This window comes from Mauremys mutica, chromosome 6, assembly GCF_020497125.1.
Source record: "Mauremys mutica isolate MM-2020 ecotype Southern chromosome 6, ASM2049712v1, whole genome shotgun sequence".
Classification (NCBI taxonomy): Eukaryota; Metazoa; Chordata; order Testudines; family Geoemydidae; genus Mauremys; species Mauremys mutica.
In genome coordinates, this window is record NC_059077.1 from 69,775,106 (window position 1) to 69,796,835 (window position 21,730).

At 45.3% G+C, this 21,730-nt stretch overlaps 1 protein-coding gene across 4 annotated transcripts in view; it reads left to right on the forward strand.

Moving 5' to 3' along the window:
- Positions 1-21,730, forward strand: part of COMMD10 (COMM domain containing 10) — a 175,738-nt gene that overhangs the window by 21,008 nt on the left and 133,000 nt on the right. The window lies entirely within an intron of this gene.

A 21,730-nucleotide genomic window follows, 5' to 3' on the forward strand; every position in this document is an offset into this window, starting at 1 on the left:
CTTCATGCTTCGGCCACCATTCCAGAGGACATGCTTCCATGCTGATGGAACATTAGACATGCAACTTTCTTTCTATAGGTCTAAAAAGTGTAGATTGGTGTGGATGGTTAGCTCAGGCTAGATAGTTCTGGATGCTTTCTATTTGTGATGAGACCACCACCACCATTGTCTGTAAAGTTGACTTGGCAAGGCCCATGATATTAAAATGTTGCGTGATGTGATAAAGTTTTCTCTTTAACCTTGTGTTATGTATGGGATAAGTGTTGGAAATGTTGCAAAACTATTTTTAATAGTAATTTTGGAGTTACCTCACTTCTCTAGATAGGCTTCAGTTTCCAGCATACTCTGATACTGGTTGTCACCTCAGCAGACTGCTTGCTGCAATATCTCACCAAGTGGGAGCTGGTCATTCATCGTTAATGGATTGGCATTGCAATGTCTTGCAAGATGATAATGAGGAAAAGTAAGTTTCTAAAGATTATGCTGGGTCATTCAGTACATGAAGTACTGACACTACTATATATTTTTTAAAAAAGTTTGTGCATACTTTCTAAATTACTTTTTACCTTAGTTTTAAGACCTCTGTTCCATTGCTGACTGTCATTGTTTCTTATATATATACATCAAAATAATTGGCTTCAGTTCAGCTTCTGCCAAGAGTTTGTCCAGTTATGGTAGTTTTTCCTCCAGAGGCAATAAAACATGAAGGTTTGTGTCTCTGCTACATACCCCCATGCACGTTTTATGTTTCTGAAAATTAAATCTCCTAGTCACTAGCATCTGCCTTTTTTGTTCTGTTTTCCCCATCTTCCTAGATAGTGTTCTCTTGATAGATGCACTGTGGTTGCACTACTTAACTGTAATTTCATTTAACATATTTTTTCCGCTTTTGGGTTTGTTCATATTCATGAATCTTTTTGATACAATCTGTTTATGGATTGCTTTTAAAAATGAAAACCTCATACACTCAGCACAGGATATAGCTTAGTTAGATTCAGCTGTGTCCAGGTGCTTGATAGGGAATTTCTTCAATTACCCAAACAGTTCACTTTATTAAAAACTCTTGGGATTTGTTCATTCCTCTTTAGTCCTAAATTGTAAAAACTTTTTTTTATAATAGATGGCATAGATAGTGATGCCTGTAGTTAAGATTGCCTGACACATTCCATGATAGATCATGTTTTCAGTTGAGAAAAACTTTGCCACACTTAAACTGTTTGGGCTGAAATTTTCCATGCTGTGGGTCTGCTTTGTCCCGCCCCCCTCTCCCCCCGCCCAAAAAAGTTTCAACTAAAATAGCTCAGCTGTTTCTGTGAATTAGCTTAGGGGAAAATATATTGTTCTGTCCATACTGGGGAAAAAAATATCTTTTTAGTTGAGCAGCTCTAGTTCCTCCATGAGCAGAGACTTGAAATTTGGGAGGTGGGTGTCCTTTGTGTCGAGTGTACTGTCAGGAAGGAGTTAAAAATTCAGCCAGCACATACTGTGTTACTGTTGTAATGCAGTGGTTTTCAACCTTTTATTTCATTTGGGGACCCCAAAAAATTTCAAATGAATCTGCGGACCCCTGGGAAATCTTAGACATATTCTGCAGTCCTCCAGGGGACCGCGGACCACCAGTTGAAAATCACTGTTTATTGGTAATGACAACCTTAGCGGAGCCCTTAGACATAGTCTACAGACTCCCAGGGGTTCATGGACCACTGATTGAAAACCATTATTGTAGAGAGTAGTTCATGAATGCTGGGCTGCTAGCATTCTGTTTTTAAAAAGCACTTCAGATGTTCATAGATTGGTAGACTAAAAAGACAGAAGGGAGCACTGTGATCATCTGCTCTGACTTCCTGTATAACATAGGCCACAGGACTTGGCTGAATTAATTCTTTTTTGAACTAGAGTGTGTCTTTTAGAAAAAATATCCAATTTTGATTTTAAAAATTGCCAGTGATGGAGAATACACCACAACCCTTGCTACATTTTTACAGTGATTAATGACCTTCACTATTAAAAATTTGCATCTTATCTCTAGTCTGGATTTGTCTAGTGTAAACTTTGAGCCACTGGATCTTGTTATACCTTTCTCTGTTAGACTGAAGAATCCATGGTCAAATTTTAGTTCCCTATGTAGGTACTCATAAACTGCGTTCAGATCACCTCATAACCTTCTTGTTGTTAAGCTAAATAGATTGAGTTCTTTGAGTCTATCACTATAAGGCACATTTTCTAATCCTTTAATCATTCTTGTGGCTCTTCTTTGAACCCCATCCAATTTATCAACTCCCTTTTTGAATTCTATATACTAGAACTGGACACAGTATTCCAGTAGTGGTTGCACCAGTGCCAAATTGAAATACATATTGTCACTTGTCCTCTTTGGTATTTATCACTCCCTCAATCTCGATATCGTCCTCAAATGTTATCAGTGATGACTGTTTTTCTACCAGGTTATTGATAAAAATAGAAGCATACCCATTTAATGACGATTCCCTATTTACAGTTAAATTTTGAAATCTGTCAGTTAGCCAGTTTTCATCCATTTTAATGTGTGCCAGGTTAATTTTGTATCATTAGAGTTTTTTGATCAAAATGTTGTGTATCTTTTTCTTTGATCCTTAAACACAAGATATGTGTCTTCACTTTAACTGGGAACATGTTTCCCAGCCTGGATAGCCATACACATAGGTAATAGTAACAATAATCTGTTTGAGCTAGCATGCTAAAAAATAGCAATGGAGTATGGACAGCAGCTTGGGCTAGCCATCTGAGTGCAAACCCATGTAGGCCCTCTGTGTACATATTTGGGTGGTTAGCCCAAGCCACCATGCATGCTACCCCTTGGCTATGCTGCTCTTTTTAGTGCGTTAGCTTGAGCAGAGCTCACGTGTGGCTGTCTACCTGAGCTGGGAAGCATGCTTCCAGATGCATAGACATACTCGTATGCTGTGGCCCTCCAGATACCCTCTGAAGTTTGCAAACTGTTATAAAGCAGTAGAATAAACTTAGATCCTATCATCTTTGAAAGAGTTCCCTTACTCGCAATGATAGTAATACTGCAGACCTGATAAAATATAAGATACAGTTTTTATTTCAGATATTTTTTGTGAGAAATGCTTCTTATCTTTGAACTGTCATACACTTGGGTTGAGTAAAATGAATATATGTTCCTTTAAAGAAACATAGCTACAACAAACTCTAACTTTTTCTAAGCCAAGAAACTGAATGTTTTTCATTTCATTTTTTAAAACCCTGCTTTAAAGGATTGGGATTTTTTTGTCAGCGCTTGTAGCTGTTGGGAGTAGAACTCAGCCTTTTCTATGTTAATCAGGTACAAATTCATTCAATAGTCTGTAAGAAAGAGTGTGCAGAGTTGTCCCACTGAGTGGGCAGTGCAGATAGTGCTAGACAACTCTGGTTAGAGTCTCTGGTGCATGCAGCTTACACTGGTTTCTTTAGAGGGCTACTGTCCAGGAGCTAGTTGTGGCTCTCTGATTCTGCCTCAGCTCTGGTACAGTTTACAGCTGCTCAGTTAGAGCAGTTTAGTTGTCAGACTTCTATTCTGCCTGGTGTTCAGATCCCTTTTTAATACTCCCTTCTTCCATGACACCACCAAGAAGTGAGTCAACCAAGACATTTTTGACATTTATTTCAAATGTATACTGTATATTCCGGCGTATAAGACGACTTTCTATATTAAAAAACAACCCCCAAAAATCGGGGGTCGTCTTATACGCCGGGTATAAACAGTGGGCGGCTGGGATTTAAAAGGCTCTGTGCTCCCCGCCGCAGCGGGCAGCCCAGAGCCCTCTGATTCCCTGCCGCGGCTGGGATTTAAAAGGCTCTGGGCTCCCCGCCGCAGCGGGCAGCCCAGAGCCCTCTGATTCCCTGCCGCGGCTGGGATTTAAAAGGCTCTGGGCTCCCCGCCGCAGCGGGCAGCCCAGAGCCCTCTGATTCCCTGCCGCGGCTGGGATTTAAAAGGCTCTGGGCTGGGTCGTCTTATAGGGCGAATATAGGCCAAAACCTATATTTTAACTGTAAAATTAGGGGGTCGTCTTATACGCCCCATCGCCTTATACGCCGGAAAATACGGTAGTTACTAAAAGCTAGACAAAAATGTGTTCAACTATACTGTACACATGTCCCTGCTGAGTTGTTGGGTGATGTTATTGCTGTAACCCTTGTCTTTCCTCCCCATGTTCACCCCATTGTTGGTTGCCCTGTCACTATGGCATGTATGAAACAATATTGCACACATTTTGGAGCAACTCATCTGCGTTGTGATGTGTCTAGCACACTTTTGAGTACCCTAAAATTTATACCTTATATTTTAGTTTATTAATATAGCATCTTAACCACATACCATTGTGCGTAATACCTTCTATAGTTAGTTTTTGACCCTAGGAACTTCAAAATTAATAGATTGATTTAAGCAAAGGCTATATTTCAAGTCTATGATTGAGGAAAAAGGGATTATTAATATGCTAGAAACACATTTATACTGTATAGTTAAACTAAAGTTGTTGTTTTTACCCATGGAGACTTGGCCAATGTAATTTGATTGTGATCTTTGCAAAGTTACTGTAGGTTCTGAGTTCACAAGAAAGTACTGTCCTGCCATTTATTACATAATACCTTCAGCCTGCAGTATCACTAGGGGAGGGATAGCTCAGTGGTTTGAGCATTGGCCTGCTAAACCCAGCGTTGTGAGTTCAATCCTTGAGGGGGCCAGTTAGGGATCTGGGGCAACAATCTCTTTGTGGATTGGTCCTGCTTTGAGCAGGGGGTTGGACTAGATGACCTTCTGAGGTCCCTTCCAACCCTGATATTCTATGATCACCACAGAGGTACTGAAGTATGCATTATTCCCATCATCAAACACAGGTAATAGTAACAATAATCTGTTTTCTCACGAACCTGGACTTTCTTGATCTATGAAATGTTTCCAGCTTGCTGTCCAACAAAGAAGGTAGGAATCTAATTAGATTCCAAGAACTTGTCCTAGCCAACCTGCTCCAAAACCTTACCAACTACTATATAATAATTAAGAGCAACTGGATTCAGTGCATAGCCTATGTTAAGCTTGATGCTAAGAAGAGTCACATAGGGAAGTATCTTCCATTCCCTTGTCCTCCCGGATGTGCTCAAGTCACTGCTGCAGCTTCAAGGTAGTGCATGGGTGGGGAAAATGGCTGATGGAGCCACATAGGTTTGTCTACACTGCAGTCAAGGTATATGTTTGCAGCACATGTAGGCACACCCAAACTAGCTTTAATCTGGCCAGTTTGGGTACCAGTTGTAGTGAAGCTGTGGCAGTATGGACTTCATCTGGGCCCCTGGGTATTTGCTCAGGTGGCTAACCAGTACTGAAGTCTTTATTGCCAGAGCTTCATTGCTAGATCAGCACTTGCTTGGATGTGTGTACACATGCTGCAATCACATCTCCGATTGCAGCGTACACAAACCTGTAGTTGCATGTTCTCCAGATCTGCCCTTATATGTTCCTCCCACAAACCTCCTCCCTTCTGGGACACAGGAATCTCCCAGTGGAAAATTGCTTCCACACACAGTAGGTGTGGATTCTTTAGTAGGGATGACCCATATTTTGCCCACCACGTGCCTTGGAACCACACAATTTATGCTCCCAGTTATACCTTGTATACTCACTAGGGGAGAGGCAAAATTTGTCCCTAATGAAGAGTCAGAGGCACACTGCTCCAGCAAATCTTCAAATTGGCAAACTAACTCTAGAGAAAAGTAATTATAAATGTGAGTATTTGACTTTAAATGACTGTTGCATCAATAGTTAAGGAGCTTTGGCTTAAGTAGAAATTGCTAATACCAGAAAGGTCATTACTGTTAGAAAGTAGCCTCAGAGGTGTGTCAAGATTGAAATTTATAAAATGGATATTAATATTTATTTTCAGAAATGCTAAAATCAGTGACTGTATCACTAGAGGCCGATTTGATCTGATTGATGGGCTCATTGTAAGCTAGATCAATAAGAGATTTAATACCATATCATAATTTCCTTGGTATACATTTTTCTTCTCAGTAGTTGCAGTAGTACTGTGTAATCTAGCAGTTTCAAAGTAGGCTACAAAAGATGCCTATGGTTTTGTCCTTTGTCACAGACTTAGTTTACTTTAAGTTTCTGACCAACCAGTATTACATTCCATGCTAAATTTAAGTACCATTCTGTCCCACTCCCATTAGGTAGCTAACTTATCCAAAAACGTATACTGATTTAATACGAGCCAGATCCTCCAACACTTCTATGCGTAAGTAATCCCCTTGACTTTGTTGGGAGTATACATGCATGTATGCTTTATGCATGTATACTTTACGCATGGTAGTGTTACCTTCCTACATTGGGCTTTCTTAAACTTACTGTTCCGTGCACAGAAAATTATAGAATACTCACTCTCAATTTAGCACTACTTCTGCCTCCACCCTGTCAGGCTTGCTAACAAGTATTCTGTCCAGAAGGCTATGCTTTTCTGATTTTGTAATTAAGATGAATTTGCAATGTATTTATCTGAGATAAATGTAAATTATTCTTCTACTTTGTCACACCAGGACAAAGCCAGTCAGCATTCAAATCCTTTTATATGTAAACAGGAGTAATGTTTGTTTATGCAGAGATCTAATGATGTATATGACAAGGTATTCAACACCGTTCCTGGTCTAGGTTTTCTATGAATATAAAGCGGTGTTGTAGGCTTAATATGGTTTAATTGTGCTTGCATTATATGTATTCTAAACCGTATCAGATAATATCAAAATCTTGAATTTATTAGATATTTGAATACATATGTTTTAACAGTCATTACATAGATGGTGTAATCATGCACAAATGAAAGGTTCAATTTGTATTACCTTTTAGTGAAAAGCTAGTAATTTTAAATGCCGCACATCTGGGAATCCTGCAATGGGAGATGCAATTTGTATTGTATTTTAGTGAAAAGCTAGTAATTTTAAATGTAGTACATCTTTTGAAAGAAATCGCAAGGATCTGAATGTAATAACCAGGGTATTCATAATATGTTGATACTAAAGCATTAGCTGATTGGTTGTCACATAATTATCTAAGCTTCTTTCTTTTGTAGAAATTCTGATAATGTTAATTTCAGCTACTCTTACAATGTGCAGCCTTAGTTACAGTTTAAACCAGGGGTGGGCAAACTTTTTGGGCCGAAGGGTGGAGAAATTGTATGCAGGGCTGGGGCAGGGGGTGGGGTGCGGGATGTGGAGGGGGTGCAGTGTGCAGGAAGGGGCTCAGGGCAAGGGATTGGGACAGAGGAGGGGTGTGGACTGTGGGAGGGGGCTCAGGGCAGGGTGTTGGAGTGCAGGAAGGGTGCGGCAGGAGGTTGGGGTGCACAGGGGTGCAGCAGGGAGCTCAAGGCAGGGGGTTGGGGTGCAGGAGGGGTGCGGAGTGTACAAGGGGGCTCAGGGCAGGGAGCTGGGGTGCAGAAGGGGTATGGGGTGCACAAGGGGGCTTAGGGCACGGAGTTGAGGGGCAAGGTGCAGGAAGGGTTCGGGCTCCGCCTGGCGCCGCTTATCTTAAGCGGCTCTGGGGTGGCAGTGACACGCACTGGGGCCAGGGCAGGCTCCCTGCATGCCTGCCCTGTTCCTGTGCCACTCCACAAAGCTCTGTGGCCTCTACGTGGGCGTGGAGGGCTCCGCGTGCGCTGCCCTTGCCATGCCTCCCCTGAAGCTCCCATTGGCCGCAGTTCCCCATTCCTGGCCAATGGGAGCTGCAGGGGAGGGGTGGGGGCAGGGCGTGGAGGCAAGGGCAATGCACGGAGCCCTCTGCCCCCCCACGTGGGGACTGCAGGGACGTGGTGCCGGCCACTTCTGAGGGAGGCGCGGCAAGGGCAGCGCATGCGGAGCCCTCCACGCCCCCCTCCTGGGGCTGCAGCACTTCGTGGAGCAGCGCAGTGCCAGGGACAGGACAGGCATGCAGGTACTTGGAAAAGATGATGGAGCAAATAACCAATCAATTTGTAAGTAGCTAGAAGAAAATAAGGTGATAAATAATAGTCAATATGGATTTGTCAAGAACTAATCATGTCAAACCAACCTAATATCCTCCTTTGACATGTTAACAAGATGGGGGAGGAGGGAGAAGCAGATGATGTGATATACCTTGACTTTAGTAAGGCTTTTTATTCTGTCTCACATGACCTCCTCATAAACAAACTAGAGAAACGTAAACTTAATGAACCTACTATAAGGTGGGTGCAAAATTGTTGGAAAAGCATATTCAGAAAGTAGTTATAAGTGGTTCACAATCAAGCTGGAAGGGCATATCAGCTGGGGTTCTGAAAGGATCTGTCCTGGGTCCAGTTCTATTCACTATCTTATTAAATGGTTGGATAATGGCATAGAGAGTACACACATAAAGTTTGCAGATGATAGCAAGTTTTGGAGGACAGAATTAGAATTCAAAATGATCTTGATAAACTGGAGAAATAGTCTGAAATAAATAGGATGATACTCAGTAAGGACAAATACGAAGTACTATCCTTAGGAAGGAATAATCAATTGCACAAATACAAAATGGGACATGGCTGCCTAGGAAGGAGTACTGCAAAAAAGGATCTGGAGGTTACAATGGACACAAACCAAATATGAGTTTACAATGCGATACTGTTGCAAAAAATGCAAACAATCTGGGATGAATTAGCAGGAGTGTCATAAGCAATACATGAGAAGTAATGCTTCCACTACTCAGCACCAATAAGGGCTCAGCTGGAATATTGTGTCCAGTTCTGGGCACCACACTCTGGAGGAGATGTGGCAAATTGGAAAAAGTGCAGAGAAGAGCAACAAAAATGATGAAAAGTCTAGAAAACATGAACTACGAGGACAGATTAAAAAAATAGGTCTTGTTTAATCTGGAGAAGAGAATACTGGGGGGAGGGGGCATGAAAAGAGCATTTAGGTTGGACATTCAGAAAAACTTCCTGTCAGGCTAGTTAAGCACTGGAACAAATTACCTAGGGAGGTTGTGCAATCTCCATTGTTGGAGGTTTTTAAGAACACATTAGACCAACTCCTCTCAGGCATGGTCTAGATCAGTGGTTCTCAACCAACGGCCTACGGGCTGCGTACAGCCCAATTAGCACACAGCTATGGCCCAGCTCAGCAATGTGCTAATGGCTGCCCGGTGCAGTCGGGGCTGTCAGCCAGCCGTGCGGGATCTGGGTTCGGGGTGGGCTGCCACCCGGCCCCACAGAATCTTGGGTCCAGAGCTGGCTGCCACCAGCCTTGCAAGCTCAGGGGTCCGGGGCGGGCTGCCACCTGGCCCTGCAGGCTCGGGAATCTGGGGTCCGGGGCGGGCTGCATATGCGGCCCACAATGATAAATTAGTTGAGAACCACTGGTCTAGATAATACTTAGCCTCAGTGCAAGGGACTGGACTATGTGTCTTATCAATGTTCCCTCCAGTTCTACATTTCTATGATTCTATACTGTTGTTTTCAGTTGTATTCAAAATAAGGTTACCTGGACAATGAAATATGGTTCAGCATCTCAACTACTCTGGCAATATGTTGCGGACAGGGAATCCAGTGGGAGTAGATCAGGAGTCTGTTAGGAAAGGGAGCCTGTTGCTGAAGGTAAGCTTAGTTTATTGCGGGAACAGATGACTTGAAACCTTTTCCTGCCAGAAATGGTGGTAGATTTCCAGCAGCTAGCCTCTGAAGATGGTGCGTGATATCCGCCATGTACTTTGTATGCTTATGCTATGATGACTTTTGGTTAATGCCGCCTTAGCATTATGAGTTAGGTTGGCTTCTGAATATGCTATAGTTTGATATGGATAGTTCTTTCCTATTAGTAGCTGTGCTGTTTGTCAAAATTCATAAAATTCTTTGACTCTGTCATGTAACCAAAACAACTCTTTCCAGTTTTATTAGATTTTCATGCAACACTCCTTCAGTTTATCTTGCATTAAATCATACTACAAACAAGTGAGTTGAACAGGAGTGTCTTTCCTGATAGAGTAATTTTACAAATAAGTTAATTTGAGTTGTGGAGGCAACAGTATACACAAGACTACAAACATTAACTTTGTGGACATAGTTTACAGTGGGTAAAATCCATGTTGTACAGAGAATCCACATAAGGCCTATCTACCACTTAAACCCTGAAAATAATACTTAAATGGCATTTAAGTTTCACATGGGCAGGCTTTCCACACAGCTGGTGTGTAGGGTGTGTGGTTGTGTTCCTTTAAGCTTGCTGGTCCTCAGCTACCATGATGATCTCCTGGGGAGCCAGTGTGGTGCAAAATGGCCCCAGGATTAGGGGATTGCAAAGGTAGTTTAAAAGTTCCCCATTTCTGAGTTGCTTTGAGTCATCCTCAGTAGTACTAGAGGAAAAGAGCTGAAAGATGTTCCATAAATGCTAACTTGTATTAGTGATATCGACTGCCTTCCTCCCATCTTCTAGTTATACTTCATTGTCATTAGTTTACAGACAGTCAAAAGTGTGTGATTTTTTTTAAATAAAAAAAGAGCTAAAACTAGATAAAAGTTAGTGCTATCAGTAAGATGTTATGTAGCAAAATAACACATAAACCATATTTATCTTCAAATTTGAGAGAGAGAGAGAGGGTAACTTTTCTTCATATAAATGTGTGTGTATGTAGAATATATATATGTGTGTGTGTCTATATGTATATAAATATATAAAGTATGCTGATGAGGAACTGTGAAAAGATGCCAAAAGTCTACAGTAACTGAAAGCATCTATTTATTTTAATAAATTAAGAGGAATATGAATATATATATATATATATATATATATATTTATTTATTTTAAATCCAAGGAATTACCTCTGAGATTACATTAAAACATCACAGTAGATTGTGAATATTGGAAAATTGTTCTAGCCTTTTTGGGTCATTATAGTGAACATTATATTAGAAATGAAAAGAATTGAAATGTATTTTTATCCTTTGGAAAAATTTATCCTAAAAGTTGTACCCCTTAATTGTTGGCAAGTACTGTGACTCGGAAATAAATACTGTACAGAAACCTTGTTACCACTCACAAAAGGTTAGTTACTATTTCAGAATTTTGAGCATCTTCCAAATAAATAAAGCCATGGCAAAATATGTTCTATCTCTCTTTCAAGAAAATAAATAGGCAAACCACTTTGAAGTTTCAGACAGCATACAGTATATTAATCAAATATAATTCTCATACAGCTATATTAAAATGAAAAAAAAATCCATGATTCTTACCAAAGACAAAGTAATTTTAAGGTAAACCAATATAAGAAAAATTAGGGCTTTTATTGTTAATTCAGATTGTTGTGTCGCTATATATGTTGTGTTTGTTCTAAGATGTCTGCAATATTCCAGAACAAGTATGAATTAGGAGTGAAATAAAAGCCATAAATCTGCATTACTAATACAACATGATGTTTAGTTTACTGCTAGAGGTCCCTTTCAAAATAAAACAAACATTTGGCTCGAGCCCCCACCTAAAACCCTATTGACACTTGCAGTTCTAAGAAATTTAAACAAAAACTTTGGACTCCCTTAATATTATTCCTTCCCCACACAGCAAACACATGGGCTTCTTGAGAATCTGCCATAGAAACTACTTCATTATTAGTCGTCATTTCTTTTCTCAAATATTTGGCAGACTTCAGAGTTCTTCTTCGAGTGCTTGCTCATATCGATTCCAATTAGGTGTGTGCGCGCTGCGTGCACGTTCGTCGGAAGATTTTTACCCTAGCAACACTCGGTGGGTCGGCTGGGCGCCCCCTGGAGTGGCACCGCTATGGCACCGGATATATACCCCTGCCGACCCATCCGCCCCTCAGTTCCTTCTTACCGCCCGTGTCGGTCATTGGAACAGTGGAGCGTGGCTTAGCTGACCTCCACCTCCCTAGCTACTCGTAGATCTCTCGTTCCTTGTTGTGTAAATATAGTTAAAAACTTTTTATATAGTTCAACTTAGTTTATCACTTTATAGTATATTTAGTATAATAATAGTTAAGAGGGGTTTGGGGAATAGCCCCTTCCCCGCACCCGGTGCCGGGGCCCATGCCCGGTTCACCGGGTTTCAAACTGTGCTCGGCCTGCCGCAGGCTGATGCCAACAGGAGACCCGCACGACTCCTGTCTGAAGTGCCTCGGGGAATCACACCTGACAGCTAAGTGCCACATTTGCAAGGCTTTTAAGCCAAAAACAAAAAAAGGAGCAGGACATTAGGCTAAAGCAGCTCCTCATGGAGGCAGCTCTCACCCCTCCGCCTTCATCACCGAGCACTGGTCACTCTTCGAGCAGAAGCACCTCCTCGGCACCGGACCGTGCCGGTACGGCCAAGGCTCGTCGGCACCACCTGTCACCAGCACGAGGCCAGCTCGACACCGCTCCCTCTCCCCGAGGTCGAGAGAGACTAAGACTCCTGCTGCTTCCGTGCCACCTGCACCGCAGCCAGAGAGCTCATCCAAGTCGGACTGCCCGGCGCCGACACCCGCCGTGGCACTGACGACGTCGGCACTGTCGATTCCGGTCCCACAAGGGCCGTTGAGTCCGGTGCCTGTCAGCTCCCCGGCTGGACCCGTGGTAGAGCTTACTATCCCGTCCACGCCGGAGACGTTCTCAACGGCGAGGGATCTGATTTCAATGACAGAGTCGACGCTGCCTCCGCCCCCGGCACCACCGGTGCGGGCGATACAGTCTATAGGCAAGCCGGCCTTGATTCGGCCACCCTCTGTCGGCACAGCAGACTGGCACCGTTCAAGATCACAGTCCTGTAGACGTTCCTGCTCCCGTCGCTGCTCGCACTCCCGGCACCGTTCTCCTCTCCAGTACCGGTTGCACTCGCGGCTCTGGTCGGCATCCCGGTCACCGGCCCGCTATTCTCGGCACCTCTCCAGCTCCCGGCACCGCTCCAGGCACCGTGACTCCCGTAGCCGCTCCCGACGCCGAGCCTCGAGATCGCGGTCGACCTCCCGGCACTGTTCCGGTCGCAGGTCCCAATCTCGTTCCCGGTACCGGTATGCCTCCCGGTACTGGTATCCGGTGCCGAGTAGAGCGAGGCCAGCTAGAGACATGGACTCTGCTCAGGGTCTCTCCGCTCCTCCATGGCCTTCCAGGCACGCTTCAGAGTCGTCCCGCGCGGACAGCTATTATGCGCAGGACCGCGAGTCTGATGTGCCCACTGGGGTCTTCCAAGAGGCACAGGCCCAGGACCTAGGCCCACACCAGTGGTCCTTCTGGATGCCTTGGGCGTACCACCAGTCCCAAGGGGCACCAGTAGTCCCGTCCCGCTCGGCACCATCAGAGCACCGGGTGCCAGAGGCGACAATCAGCCGTCCACCTCCGGCTGGTACGGAGGAAGCTCCAGTCCACCCACCGGACTCCCCAGTCCCACTGGAGCAGGAGGTTACTCAGGAGCAAGAGGCCACGCAGGACCCTCTTGTCCCAGGTGTCTCCTCTTCCCCTTCTCCCGACGAGGCGGTGGCAGGGACATCCTCCTCGGGCCCTCCTCCAATCGACCTGAGGGCCCACCAGGACCTCCTCAGGAGGGTAGCACTCAACATGAACCTCCAGGTGGAGGAGGTCCCAGAGGTGGAGGACCCGGTAGTGAGCATTCTGTCGGCGGATGCTCCCACCAGAGTGGCCCTACCGTTCATTCGTACCATTCAAGCCAATGCCGACACTATATGGCAATCGCTGGCCTCCATCCCACCTACGGCCAGAGGAGTCGAGCGTAAATATATGGTGCCCTCTAAGGGGTACGAGTATTTATATGTCCATCCTCCTCCCTGCTCACTGGTCGTTCAATCAGTTAATGAGAGGGAACGCCATGGCCAGCGGGTGGCAGCCCCAAAATCTGAGGAGGCTAGGCGAATTGACCTGCTCGGCCGTAAGGTGTACTCGGCGGGTGCCTTACAGCTCCGGGTGGCGAATCAGCAAGCCCTCCTCAGCCGCTATAATTACAACACGGGCGGAGGTGGGGATATTTATGGAACTACTCCCTCAGGATTCCCACCAGGAGTTCGCGGCCTTCTTGGAGGAAGGAAAAAAGGTGGCCAGAACTTCCCTCCAAGCCTTGCTTGATGCAGCCGACTCAGCAGCCAGGACTCTGGCCTCAGGTGTTGCCATGAGGCGTATCTCATGGCTTCAGGTTTCCAGCCTCCCACCCGAGCTGCAGTACACCATCCAAGACTTGCCGTTCAATGGTAAAGGCCTCTTCTCGGAGAAGACTGACCCTAGGCTGCAAAGCCTGAAAGACAATAGGGTCATAATGCGTTTGCTAGGCATGCACACGCCAGTGACCCAACGCAGACCCTTCCGCCCCCAACCTCCCCATCCGTACTTTGTGCCTAGAAACAGACAGGACTTTGACAGGCGGCGCAGCCGAGGTGTGCGTAGACGCCAATCAGGACCCCAAAGGGGCCAAAATCAAGGTCCCTCGAAACCACCAGCGGGACCAAAATCTAACTTTTGAAGGTGCGCCCGAGGACGGCGTACCAATTACAGGCCAGGATCCTTCTCCAACCTTCTCTCCTACTTCTTCCCGGCGTGGTCCCACTTAGCCTCGGATCTCTGGGTCCTACGCACAGTGGAATATGGATACCACCTCCAATTTGTTTCAACCCCACCCTTCCACCCCGTCCCTCTTCAGGGACCCCTCTCACGAGCAATTCCTCTTGCAAGAGGTGCGGTCGCTCCTCGCCATGGGGGCTATAGAGGAGGTGCCAAAGAATGAAAAGGGCAAGGGGTTTTACTCCCGTTATTTCCTAATCCCCAAGTCGAAGGGTGGTCTCAGACCCATCCTAGACCTGCGAGGACTCAACCAGTTTATGGTAAAGTTGAAGTTCCTTATGGTATCCCTGGGGACCATTATCCCATCCTTGGATCCTGGAGATTGGTATGCCGCCCTCGATATAAAGGACGCATATTTTCATATCACCATTTTTCCTCCACACAGGAGGTACCTCCGCTTTGTAGCCGACCATCAGCACTTCCAGTTCACAGTCCTGCCCTTCGGCTTTTCCACAGCCCCAAGGGTATTCACGAAGTGCATGGCCGTGGTCGCTGCATATCTCCGCCGATGTCGGATACACGTGCTTCCGTATCTGGACGATTGGCTCATCCGGGGGACCTCCGAGACACAAGTCGCCCGGCATGTGGGCGACTTCAGGGACCTATTCACTCGTCTAGGCCTGGTGATCAATATAGAGAAGTCCTCTCTGGTTCCCACACAGAGGTTAGACTTCATAAGAGCGACCCTAGACTCCAGTCTCGCCAGGGCCTGCTTACCACAGCCGCGGTTTCAAGCAATGGCAACAATCATCCGCGGTCTGCAGAATTTCCCGACGACCTCGGTTTGCACTTGTCTCGGTCTCTTGGGCCACATGGCTGCATGCACGTTCGTAACCAAGCACGCCAGGCTCCGCCTCCGTCCGTTACAAACTTGGCTCAACTCGGTATACCGCCCGAGCAGGGACTCAATAGACACAATAGTCACCATTCCCTCGAGCACTCTGGCTGACTCCCTCCCTGGTGTGTGCAGGGCTATCATTCCATCCGCCTCAGCCCTCAGTGTCCCTGACAACGGACGCGTCTTCTCTCGGCTGGGGCGTGCACCTCAGAAGCCTTCGTACTCAAGGCCTCTGGTCACCTCAGGAGCTGACGCTGCACATAAATGTCCGAGAACTGAGAGCAGTCCGCCTAGCGTGCCAGGCGTTCCTGCAACATTTACAAGGCCGCGGTATCTCAGTGTTTACGGACAACACAACGGCCATGTACTATATAAACAAACAGGGAGGGACTCGATCTTCCCCCCTTTGTCAGGAGACCATAAGACTCTGGGACTTTTGTATAGCCCACTCGATAGACCTGGTAGTGTCCTTTCCCTCGGGGGTTTGGAACACTCTGGCGGATCGACTGAGCAGGTCATTCCTCTGCCACGAGTGGTCGATACGCCCGGATGTTGTTCATTCAGTTTTCCAGAGGTGGGGATTTCCCCACATAGACCTGTTTGCTTCCCTCGAGAACAGGAAATGCCAGATGTTCTGCTCCTTCCAAGGCCTCTCACCAGGGTCGATCTTGGACGCATTCCTGATGCCATGGACGAACCGGCTGCTTTATGCCTTCCCGCCGTTCCTGCTGGTTCACAAGGTCCTGCTAAAACTCCGCAGGGACAGAGCGCACCTAATCTTGATCGCTCCAGCGTGGCCCAGGCAGCACTGGTACACCACGCTGCTCGACCTGTCACTAGCCAACCCGATTGCCCTGCCACTCCACCCAGACCTCGTAACTCAGGACCACGGCAGACTTCGCCAACCAGACCTGCAGGCCCTTCACCTCAAGGCGTGGCTGCTGCATGGCTAAACCAGTCAGAGTTGCGTTGCTCTGTCTCAGTACAGCAAGTACTCCTGGGTAGCAGGAAGCCTTCCACCCGGTCAACGTATCTGGCCAAATGGAAGCGTTTCTCCTGCTGATGTGGGACACAGTGTTACCCCCACTGAGGCCTCGACCCCAACCATCTTGGATTACCTCTGGTCTCTCAAACAGGAGGGCCTGGCAATGTCTTCATTGCGGGTGCACTTGGCGGCCATCTCTACCTTCCATCCACAGGGGAGTGGCCGCTCCGTGTTCTCACACCCTATGGTCTCTAGATTTCTTAAGGGCCTGGAGCGCCTATACCCACAAGTACGATGCCCCGCCCCAACAAGGGACCTCAACCTGGTTCTAACCAGACTTATGTCTCCCCCATTTGAGCCGTTGGCAACATGCTGTTGCTATACCTGTCCTGGAAGACAGCTTTTCTCATAGCCATTACATCGGCCAGGCGAGTTTCCGAGCTTCGTGCTCTAACGGTGCACCCACCGTATACTGTGTTCCACAAGGACAAGGTGCAGTTACGTCCACACCCGGCATTCCTCCCTAAATGGTATCGGCATTCTATGTCAATTAGGATATCTTCCTTCCGGTCTTCTTCCTGAAGCCGCACTCATCACGACGGGAGCAACAATTTCACTCCCTGGACGTCCGTAGAGCTCTCGCATTTTATATCGAGCGGACAAAATTATTTCGTAAAATGCCCCAGCTCTTTGTCGCAGTGGCAGACCGAATGAAGGGTCTACCTGTCTCATCCCAGATGATCTCATCGTGGGTAATGGCGTGTATCGTACTTGTTACGACTTGGCTCATGTATCCTCGAGCCACCTCACCGCACATTCTACCAGGGCTCAGGCTTCATCTGCCGCCTTCCTGGCTCGTGTACCTATCCAGGAGATATGTCGTGTGGCTACCTGGTCTTTGGTCCACACCTTTGCTTCACATTATGCTCTGGTCCAACAGTCCAGAGATGATGCAGCCTTTGGCTCAGCAGTTTTGCATTCTGCAACATCTCACTCCGACCCCACCGCCTAGGTAAGGCTTGGGAATCACCTAATTGGAATTGATATGAGCAAGCACTCGAAGAAAAGACGATTACTCACCTTTGTAACTGTTGTTCTTCGAGATGTGTTGCTCATATCCATTCTAAACCCACCCTCCTTCCTCACTGTCAGAGTAGCCGTCAAGAAGGAACTGAGGGGCGGATGGGTCGGCAGGGGTATATATCCGGTGCCATAGTGGCGCCATTCCAGGGGGCGCTCAGCCGACCCACCGAATGTTGCTAGGGTAAAAAGCTTCCGACGATCGTGCATGCGGCGCGCGCACACCTAATTGGAATGGATATGAGCAACACATCTCGAAGAACAACAGTTATAAAGGTGAGTAACCGTCTTTTTCTGATAGTACCTGTTAGCCATTCTTTTGGGGCCCAAGAGATTCTTGCTCATTGGAAACCATACACAAACCTTAGTCACAACCCCCTGGTTTGACCCTGCAGTCATGAGCTTGGCACAGGGCCTCCCCTTGATTTTTCACAAAAAGGCCTGGGGTACTATTTGCTGTTCACTGCTTTGGTGTGCTGCTGCCACGTCCAGTCCAGTCCATCACCACTGACTTGGGACTGTTGCTCTATATCACCTTAAATAGTGTTTGAACAAATTACCCGATACAGTCCAATATTCTGGTTTGGAACCTCTATTGCTGGACTTAGTGTCCAGTGGAAAGCAAGGTGCTATGGGCTTGTCTATGTTGCAAATTGCACCAGTTTTAATAATGGTGTGGTTTTTTTAATCCAATTTAGTTAAAGTTGTTCAAGTTTGTGTGCAGACAGATATTTCAGTTCAAGTGGTTTATTTTGATTTAGCTTAATCCTGTTTAAAATAAAAGATTCAAACAGATATGAGAGCAGGGACTCTTAATGCCTTGTCTACACACATTGTGAGCACCACTTTTAAATGTATTTAGTTAAATCTGTAAAACCCTTTGGTGTGAACACTCTTATTTTGGCACTGAGTACTCTATTTTGTTTTTTCTTAGGACTCAATTTAAACAAAATTGAAATAGGGCACTCTGATGTAAAACAAGTGTCTGCTCCACAGAGTTGCACTAATTTTAATTAATTTGTCTTTTAAACTGACTTTGTTTAAATTGGTTTTTAAATTTTGCATAGACTATCCGTAAGTCAATAAGTGTCTTTCTATTGATTTCTGTGGCCTTTGGATCAGTCTGTCACCTCTAATCAGCTACCCAATTTGAGCTCACTAATTATTGGAATAGGGTGTTGTAACTTTTCATGTATTCATATACTCTTTCATTATAGAAGGATGACAGCTCTGCGATAATTAAGGTTAAGACCAGGTTTCTGTTTTAAAACTCTGCTTTCCTAAGTGATCTATAATCTATTCTACACGGTTAATTGGATTGCATGGAAATTTGGTATACCTCATGGGGCTCTGGGTTTCTGTTAGCATTCCAGCTCTGGGGCTGGTGGACCTATGGGTTCCCGAGATACAGTCCCCGGAAAAATAACTTTTCTTAGAGTTGAGAGATTCTGGCAGTCTTTTTTGCTCACAGAGATCAAATGAGGGCTCAGAGTGTTACACCAGGCTGTCCAATGCTCAAGGGTTACCCCAACAGCGTGCATGACATCCAGTAGTCCTTTGGAGGAAAGCAAATTAAAAAATTATTGGAAGCAGATTTTGTTTCTTCCATTTAGAGCATCCAAAGCCTCGCATGTTCAGTGATGTGCTAAAGGGATTACACTGCACATGTGCAGTGAGAGAGGCTACCTATCTAGACAATGACCTCTTTCTCACAGAACAAGGGTGATTTCACAATCACATCACTGAGTTCAAATCCAGCCCAGGCCAGAAATCTGAAGTGTAAAAAAAAAAAGCAGGAATATTGCTCCACTCTGCCTTTATGAAGGGGGATTTTTATTTTGAGGAACTATAATCTGAGTACAGCAGAATATTCAAAAGGCACAAACAGTTTTTTTTGAAAACTAAATAAACAAATGCTCACTAGGAGGGGAAGGTGATTGGGAATGGTAGGGAATCAAGTGATGGGGAGAGGATGGAGAGTGCGAGGGGAGGGGTGGGGAAACTGGGAAGAGGGACATGCGGGAGAGTGACAGGGGGACTGGGGGAGAATAGGGGCGGGGGTGCCTGTCGGCCCCTCATTTCTCTCCTGTATGTGTGCCACAGTCTGGGATCCCCTAGCCCATTTAACCTCCCATTCTCTGCTCCCTCATATGAACCAGGTACTGGAGGGGGATTGTCTTTCTGGTTGGGTCTAAGCCCCACTCCATACCCCCTATGTGAGCTGGAATCTGGGGGACCTTGTTCTTCTTGGGATATATGAGCCCCTCTTCCTGTCCCTCTGTTTGAACTTGGATTGGGGCAGGGAGGGGGCTGAAGAAAACATAAATGTAAACATCTAAAATCTAGAAAATGAATATTTAATATACACCCCACTGTTGTGTGAGATTGGATGGGAGTGCCCAGTGTTGAGGAGGAGCGGACTGGATGGACCTGTGGCATAGCTGGGGAACCTGGTTGAACCGGGGCAGGAGTCCCGTATGGGAGTGAGGAGCTCAGCTCAGTGTGAAGCTGAGGCTACTTAACCAAGGTAGCATGCAGCCACCAGTCATCTCACACACACTTATGGTTACTGAAACCATCATGTAGTAAAACTGTCAAGGTTTTGGAGCCTAGACCATGGGTGAGAGTTCTCTCAACAGCCCTGTTAGCAAATACACATTGCAAGCATGTCAAAGCACAACTATTATCCCCATTCCACTGTAACAAAATGTACAGGAGACGTGAGGAAAACTCAGGAGTCACATAGCAACCATGTGGTCTATTGAAAAAACTACTGGATTGGGACTATTCCTAGCTCTGCCACTGGCCTGCTAGGTGACTTCCCTTCTCTGTGCCTTAGTTTCCCATCTGTAAAATGGGATGATGATGTAAAATACTTTGAGATGAAAAGCCCTATATGAAAGCTGAGTCTTTTCATTATTACCTAGCTGCAGTAGTATGTCATCTGCAAACCTAGGTGAGAAATAGAACTGTCTAAATGACTATTAGCTGCTACCAACAAACATTTCTCTTTCTTTTTAAAGAGCTAGGACATTAAATGCCAAAAAACATGGTTAATGCAGCATTAAGGTTGCTGGGTGCTCATGCCTTTCCAGAACATCAAATTCAGCAAAACTCAAACTTTTGAAAATCAGGAAATACAGAGTTAAGGTAACTCCTATGCAACCTTAACAGTGCCCTCTTTGAGCAGTGTCCCACAATGCCTATAACACACATATTCCCACTCTGCCTTTTTACTTTAATGGACGGGTGCTAACTGCTCTTACCATACACAATCACAATTCTTCTAAGAAGCTCCAACTTATTCCTCTCCCATTCAGTACAGTTACATCGAAATGTGAATGTATCTGGAGTGCATGTAGACCATTCCCAGTGGCTATTGGAGGCTCTGAGTGCAGAGTTAAGGTTGTGTGGGTGTTTACTTTAACTCTGTATTTCCTGTTTTCAGAAGTTTGAGTTATGCCGAACTTGACATTCAGGAAGGGCAGAAGCTATCACTGGACCCCCTTAACTCTGCATTAACGAAGATTTTTGTCATTTAATATATTTAGTTCCATAAGCAATTTAAAATGCATTCCTGTGAACAAAATGTAAAGAAATTCCAAATAATAGAATTTATAAAACTAACTAGAAGCAGGTGATAATATGCTAATTAAACCTGTTAGCAGGTAACAGCCCTTCAGTTTTCTTCTCTTCTTGTGTACCTAGAGAAAATGTTTACTGTAAGCCCCCTAGTTCTGTGGTTTATGTAGTAATACCTTCCTTATAGGGGGTATTGTGTTGCATAATTTGCTAATGTTTGAAAATCACTTTAGGTCCTTGACTTAAAAGTGATATAGAGTGCGTTTTGTATGGTTTCCTTTTTATGTGCATTTTGTTTGTAACTGAAGAAGGAACAGAGTTTGCAGGTCACACTCCTAGCTGTTTTAGTTCTGCAGTGTTAACAGGAGTGGAAAGCAACACAGAATAATTTTTGTCATGAGTATTGGCAAGCGTAATGGAATGCACACAGGGAGCAGACCTGCTGATTTAACAAATTGCCATTTTTATTTAGTCACTTTCCAAAGCAGATCACATTTTCTGTTAAGATTCTATTTTTGGGAAGGAAATTTAAGTATAAAACACAATGTAAGTGGGAACCTCAGGGGGTCAGCACCTTTGAAAATTATTTTTTTTTTAGATTTGATTTATAAATTGCTTCCCAATTGTGCAGAAATTAGCGTAATTCACTGTCCTCTGTAATTTTAGGAACAC